This window comes from Schistocerca nitens, chromosome 8, assembly GCF_023898315.1.
Source record: "Schistocerca nitens isolate TAMUIC-IGC-003100 chromosome 8, iqSchNite1.1, whole genome shotgun sequence".
NCBI classification, from domain to species: Eukaryota; Metazoa; Arthropoda; class Insecta; order Orthoptera; family Acrididae; genus Schistocerca; species Schistocerca nitens.
The window spans coordinates 377,989,558-377,997,366 of record NC_064621.1 but is presented as its reverse complement, the minus strand read 5'-3'; the positions used below and the strand labels follow the sequence as shown (position 1 = coordinate 377,997,366).

The following is a 7,809-nucleotide window of genomic DNA, read 5'->3' as shown; positions in this document are numbered from 1 at the left end:
GATGACTGGGTGTCGTGTGCTGTCCTTAGGTTAGTTAGGTTTAAGTAGTTCTAAGTTCTAGGGGACTGATGACCATAGATGTTAAGTCCCATAGTGCTGAGAGCCATTTGAACCATTTTTTTCTTTGTCTTGGAACATGCTGTTCAGAAGAGATCTCCATCCCCTCGTACTCTTACTGATTTATGGACAACCCTGCGGGTCCGCAGCTCGTGGTCGTGCGGTAGCGTTCTCGCTTCCCGGGCCCGGGTTCCCGGGTTCGATTCCCGGCGGGGTCAGGGATTTTATCTGCCTCGTGAAGACTGTTGTTGTGTGATGTCCTTAGGTTATTTCGGTTTAAGTAGTTCTAAGTTCTAGGGGACTGATGACCATAGATGTTAAGTCCCATAGTGCTCAGAGCCATTTGAACCATTTTGAACAACCCTGCGGGATTCATGGTGTCAATTCCCTCCATCGCTACTTCAGAGTTTAGTCGAGTCCATGACACGTCGTGTCGTGGCACTTCTGCGTGTTCGCGGGGGCCATACGTGATATTAGACAGGTGTACCAGTTTCTTTGGCTCTGCAGTGTATTTTATATAATAAGTAATTATAGTTACACTATTCTGAGGTGTGGATATGGGACGTATAGGCCTGGAAGAGATGATGCCAAACTGGAGAGACTTCTACTTAGTAATAATGTAAGTACGATGGTGAAAAAATTACAGCTGCTGATAACTATTTTTTTTTCTTTTCCCTCAGTGTTCCCCCGACGCGACGACGCTTGGAGCACAGTGTTACAACTTATATTAAACTTAAAGGGGCAATACACATAATATTTTTTACATATTTTTAATATCGCTTTTTTTACTTTTAAGAGGATTTTTGTGTCGGTCCTTTTCTTAAATTTTTAATTTAAATATTATGCCAGTTTAAATTCGACAATATATCTTTCTCTGCTTGCATTTGCTAGTACAAAGGAGTTGTGCGAAGTGGTCACAAACTGATACTCTTACAGGTATCGACGTAATATGCAAAAGTGTTACCTTTGGCAGCCTATAGATGACTGTGTGATGGTGCTGCGTAATTTCAGCTCGCAGCTTTCAGTGATAGTGAACAGGGAACATATCGATACCAAGCCATAAATTCTTTGCTAATTTCATTACCTGTACTCCCTAGCCTCGTAGACAGGCTCGTGAGTAATCGGCGCCGATGTTAGCATTTGAGAGGGACACGTAGTTGGGCTTAAAGAAAATGAGCCTGTTGGACTAATCGGCGAATGCCTCGACATATCAATGGGTGTCACTATTCGACATTATTAAGAGGGATGGGTGAATCAGTGCCGGAAAAAGCCTCAAGAAGGAAGCCGTTGATCTAGAGAGATAGCTGAATGTGAGGACCGAGCAATTCTCAGAGATTCACTCAGAGCCTGCCTCTGGTGCTTCAGTGGCCACAACGACCATCAGTAGGAAAGAAAGGGGACTTACCTCACAGCGCTCCGTGTGCCGACTACCGTTGCTCTCTGTAGTTTAACAAGACCATTTCCGGTGGTGTCTGGCACTTTCGGGTCGGAATCTCATTGATTCGTGTAGAACAGTCTTCAGCCACAAGTACCGCTTGTAACAGAACCCCGATGACAAGCAAAGACCTGTCTGGAGATGCCCAAGACAGCGGTGGGAATGAGTTCAACATATTGTCGAACACAGCTCCGATGGCGTCATATCGGAGCGACTCTTTAAGTGCCAGACGCATACACGCGTCCCTAGGCGTGGTGCGTCGTGATTGGCCGTCTCGTATCCGAGCGCTGGGATACCGTCTCAAAATTTCAACCGTCGAACGAAATGGAAAACCTTAGGCCTAGAGAAACGGCCATTTCCTCTTCATTCTTCTGACTGCAAGAAACTTCAACTCTTTCTAAAAGAAACTGTTTGCGAGTGGTCACTATCCGCCAACAAGCTTTATAGCTCGCTATTCGCAGCGGCGAGGTAGTTCACGTTTTGGGGAAAATTTACCGAGATGTGGACCAGAGCAATCGCAGAGAGCAGTCTCTGTACTGTGATGAAATAAGTGTGATTCTGGCTGGGAGTTAGCCTCAGTTTCGAGTTACGTTTCTCCACAACTATGAAACATCATTAGGAGCTGTGTGGAATTCTCGCAAGTGACGTTTGCAGAATCGTTTTTACGTAGACGGAACCAAATTCGAAGTTCGTTTTCGAAGCACTTGCACGTATGAATGCAATCCGTCTTCAGACCACAAGTGGCCCATCGGGACCATCCGACCGCCGTGTCATCCTCAGTTGAGGATGCGGATAGGAGGGGCATGTGGTCAGCACACCGCTCTCCCGGTCGTTATGATCGTTTTCTTTGACTGGAGCCGCTACTATTCGGTCCAGTAGCTCCTCAATTGGCATCAGGAGGCTGAGTGCACCCCGAAAAACAGCGCATGGCGTCCTGGATGGTCACCCATCCAAGTGCCGGCCACGTCCGACAGCTCTTAACTTCGGTGATCTCACGGGAACCAGTGTATCCACTGCGGCAAGGCCGTTGCCTGATGCACGTATACCCAGTTGATTAATGTCGTTACTTTCGCTGTGAGTCAGAAGCTGGCTCAGCTAGTGGCGGAAGGTAGATAATTGAGCTTTCGAATCTTTGTGTATGTAATTATGCGTCCTTGTTGCACTCTCTTACCCCGCTCGTTCTTTTACTGGACAGTCATTGGCGTAGTTCTGTTTGCTCCCGTGGAGCCATATAGGTGTAAAATTTTTGTATGTGTTCCATGGAAATGTAGTCTTCGTAGGATATTCTAGTTTTTTCAAATAAATATTAACAATTAAGCTATTTACTTCATTAAATTCCTCCTAAAACTGCGCGACAGCACATGTCCCTGTGACCTGTAATATTTAGCTTCGGGCGTAAGAAGTCACCCTCATTCTGCCAATGACTTGTCAAAGACGGCGGAGGAGCACAGAGAGGCTAAGGGCACTCTCTTCTCCTAGGGGTGGAAAACTGCCCAAACGTAAGAAGAATTAGCAATGATCAACGGCATGAGGATGCAGAAGGCAATGTAAACCACAGCATTAAAGACGCACATGTGGCTGTAACTGAAAAAGTGACATTATGATCTCTCCATTGGCAAAAGATTCCGCAATAGTGTCCCATTCAGAACTCCGGGAGGGGACTGCCGAGGGGGAGGTGACCATGAGAAAATGCATGAATAACCATCTAAAGGGTATCATTCTACGAGTCCGGGTGTGGAATGTCAGAAGTCTGAACGCTGTAGTGAAAAGGGAAATGCAAAGGCTCAATCTAGATATACTAGGCGGCAGTGAACTGAAATGGAAAAATGGTTCAAATGGCTCTGAGCACTATGGGACTTAAAATCTGAGGTCATAGGTCCCCTAGAACTTTGAACTACTTAAACCCTAACTAACCTAACGACATCACACACATCCATGCTCGAGGCAGGATTCTAACCTGCGACCGTAGCGGTCGCGCGGTTGCAGACTGAAGCGCCTAGAACCGCTCGACCACAGCGGCCGGCTGAAATGGAAAGAAGACAAAGATTTCTGGTTAGATCAGAGCAGGGTAATATCAACAGCAGCAGAAAATGGTATAATGTCAGTGGGATTCATTATGAATAGGAAGGTAGGGTAGACGGTACGTTACTGTGCACAGTTCTGTGATAGGGTTGTTCTTATCAGAGTCGACAGCAAACCAACATCGACAACGATAGTTCAGGTACACATTCTACGTCGCAAGCTGCAGATGAAGAGATAAAGAAAGGATGTGAGGATATTGAAAGAGTAATACAGTACGTGAAGGGAGACGAAAATGTCATAGTCATGGGGGAAAGAAATGCAGTTGTAGGGGAAGGGCTAGAAGAAAAGATTACAGGAGAATACGGGCTTGGGACAAGGAACGAAAGAGGAGAAAGTCTAATTGAGTTCTGCAATAATATTCAGGTAGTAATAGCGAATAGTCTGTTCAAGAATAACAAGTGGAGGAGGTATACTTGGCAAAGGCCGGGAGATACGGGAAGATTTCAGTTAGATTTCATCATGGTCTGACAGAGATTTCGTAATCAGATACTGGGTTGTATGGCGTGCCCAGGAGCAGATATAGACTCAGATCAAAATGTAGTGATGAAGAACAGGCTGAAGATTAAGAAATTAGTCAGGAAGAATCAATACAAAGTGGGATACAAAAGTAATAAGCATTGACGAGGTGCGCTTGAAGTTCTCTAAGGCAATAGATACAGCAATAAGGAACAGCTCGGTAGGCAATACGGTGGAAGAGGAATGGGCATCTGTAAAATGGGACGTCACAGAAATTGGAAACAAACACATAGTTACAAAAAAGGAAACAGCGAAGAAGCCATGGGTAACAAAAGAAATATTTCAGTTGATGGATGAAAGGAGGAAGTACAAAAATGTCCCGGGAAACTCAGGAATACAGACATACAAGAAGCTGAGGAATGAAATAAATAGGAAGTGCAAGGATGCTAAGGCGAACTGGCTGAATGGAAAATGTGAATAAACTGAAAAAGTAAGTTTATCGGAAGGACAAAGTCAGCTTACAGGGAAGTCAAAACAACCTTCTGTGACATTAAAGGCAAGGGTGGTAAAATTGAGAGTACAACGGGTATTCCACTGTTAAATGGGGAGGAGAGAGCTGAGAGGTGGAAAGAATGCATTGAAACCTCTAGGAAGCTGAAGATTTATCTGATGTGACAGAAGAAGAAACAGGAGTCGGCTTAGAAGAGATAGGGGATGCAGCATTAGAATGAGAATATAAAAGAGGTTTGGAGGACTCAAGATCTAGTAAGGCAGAAGGGGTCGATATCATTCCATTAGAATTCCTGAAATCTTTATGGTAAGTGGCAACAAAACGAATATTCACGTTTTCGTGTAGAAAGACTCTGGCGACATACCATCTGACCTTCGGGAAAATGTCATCCACAAAATTCTGAAGACTGCAGGAGCCGACAAGTGCGAGAATTATTGCACAATCAGCTCATGCATCCAAGTTGCCTACAAGAATAATATACTGAAGAATGGAAAAGAAAATTGAGGATGTGCTAGATGACGACCAGTTTGGCTTTAGAAAAGGTAAAGGCACGAGACCGGCAATTCTGACATAGTGGTTGATAATGGAAGCCAGACTAAAGAAGAATGAAGACACGTTCATAGTATTTGTCGACCTGGAAAAGCGTTCGACAGTTAAAATGGTGCAAGACGTTCAAAATTCTGAGAAAAATAGGGGTAAGCTGTAGCGAGAGGCGGGTAATATACAATATGTACAAGAGCCAAGACCAAGAACGAAGTGCTTGGATTAAAAAGAGTGAAAGACAGGTATGTAGTCTTTCGCCCCTACTGTTCTATCTCTACAGCGAAGAAGCAATGATGGAAATAAACGAAAGGCTCAGGAGTGGAATTAAAATTCAAGGTGAATTGATATCAGTGAAACGATTCGCTGATGACGTAGCTATCCTGAGTGAAAGTGAAGAAGAATTACATGATCTGCTGACTGGAATGAACAGTGTAATGAATACAGAAAATGGACTGAGGAGAAAGACGAAAGTAACGAGAAGCAGAAATGAGAACTGCGAGAAACTTAATCTGAAGATTCATGATCACGGATTACAAGAAGTTAAGGAATTTTGATACCTAGGTAGTAAAACAACCAATGACGGACAGAGGAAGAATAACATCAAAAGCAGACTAGCAATGGCAAAAGGGACACTGAGCCGTGGCGCCATTTAGTTAGTAGGCTGTTCTGTCTGTCGTCACTGGCTCAGGCCTAGTATCGACTGTCCCTCTTGCGGCCCCATTCCCAATATGTATGAGGAGGCGTTGGTATCTGTGGGTTGTGTCCTTAGAAGGTCTTTGCTTGCCGGTATATATATATATATATATATATATATATATATATATATATATATATATATATATATATATATATGGGACTTTCTGGACCAAGAGACATGGACGAAGTTTGGCCATTGGCGGTAGCGTCGAGACAGGAGGTGGTCACAAGGTCCGAGCGGCCGAAGCCACGAGCTGCGCAAGGTGGTCCTGCGCAGAGCGAAGATACCGGAGTACTTCACCGGGGTCAGCGTCGACTACAAGCAGCAGGCCGACATCCCGTCGGCTCGTTGGCAACATTCGTGTCGGACGACCGCTCGAGGCCTGGCTGCCCTCTTCTACCTGGCTTTCATCGGCACCCCTCCGTAACCGTTGCGACGCACCGTGGATCCATGGAACTGCTTGCTGATAACGGGGAGTAACATTCTGTAATCCTCGTGTTGATTTGTTTCTTTGTCTACGTGCCGTACTTATTATTTTATGGTTCATACCTGATCCTCAGAATTTTAATCGGTCGGCTCTTTGGACGTAAATATAGGCAGTAGTATTGTAATAAGACACTAGTTGTCGTTTGAAAATTTGCCCCACTATTGTACTGCCTTTCTTTTCTGATTTGTATCTGATAATTAATTTTCTAATTAATCAGCTCCTGGTGGTAAATACAGGCGGAAAAATTGTCTAAGACACAAGTTGCCGTTAAAGAAAAGAGGGACCTTGTAGTTAGATTTAGATGTTAACCGGTTGAATCCTTTGATTGTAATTGCATTCCTCAGTCATTAGTTATTATCAGAACAACCTGTCGTACTAAGCTGTTCGTTGCCATGTTTGAGAGACGGGTTCATTATTGGTGTATTTTAGCAGGATCTTGTTCCACCGAGAGAGTTGTCTTGTAATAGCTGTTCACCAGTAACGTTTTAAGACGTTCCTTCAGAGCGATCTTAATAAGTGATAGCCAATTGTCACCAGGACTTAGGTCAAAATAAAATTGTTAGAAAGGACGGGTTCCAGTCACATCTTGGTTGCCGATTCAGATTGAGAATTTGGTTGCTTTTAAGTAAGCCGTATCATTGTCATATTGTTTGGTTATCTGCTTAGCCTTTAAGTACAGGTGCGCATCTTAACCCCGAACCTTTTGACATACAGCTCTCACATTAAAAGTTAAGTCATTTGTCACTCTTGTCATCAATGGTACTTTTATAGTTTCATGTGTTGCAGAAGGGCATTTAATAAGATAGACTGTGTCCATCGCGGTAGTAAACAACGCTGTTTTATCCGATATCGGGCGGGCTGCACGTCCAGCTGTCTTGTAATCATTGTCATATTATTTGCTGTTGTGTAATAAAGCACTTCAGATTTATTTTGCAAAGATTACAAATGGTTCAAATGGCTCTGAGCACTATGGGACTTAACTTCTGAGGTCATCAGTCCCCTAGACTTAGAACTACTTAAACCTAACTAACCTAAGTACTTTACGCACACCCATGCCCGAGGCAGGATTCGAACCTGTGACCTTAGCGGTCGCGCGGTTCCAGACTGTAGCAAAGATTACACGCTGATTCAAGTTAAGGTTTAAGGTGAAAATAATTTTCCAAATTTGTTCATTTTTAAAGAAAATTTTATGGTTAAATGCCTTGATTATCTGTAAAACACAGTTTACATATTGTTAAATAAACAGGGTGTGAAAAGAAAGTTATATTGTGGGTTCTCCCTTCCACGTTTTCCTTAATTCCAGCAAGTGCTATGTATCAGGCATTCCTGGCCAAGTGAAATCTACTAGTATCAAAAAGAAGCCATATTTGGGGAATAAATCTCTGAGAATGTACGTCTAGAGTACAACATTGTACGGCAGTAAAACATGGACTGTGGGAAAATCGAAACAGGAGAGAATCGAAGCATTTGAGATGTTCAAAATTAGGTGGACTGGCAAGGTAAGGGAGGTTCTGCACAGAATCGGAGAGGAAAGAAATATG

At 43.6% G+C, this 7,809-nt stretch overlaps 1 pseudogene; it reads right to left on the bottom strand.

Annotated features, from left to right (window-relative positions):
- Nucleotides 1-2,406: 2,406 nt before the first annotated feature.
- LOC126200073 (5S ribosomal RNA) lies at nt 2,407-2,524 on the bottom strand (annotated as a pseudogene).
- Between the last annotated feature and the right edge of the window lie 5,285 nt (nt 2,525-7,809).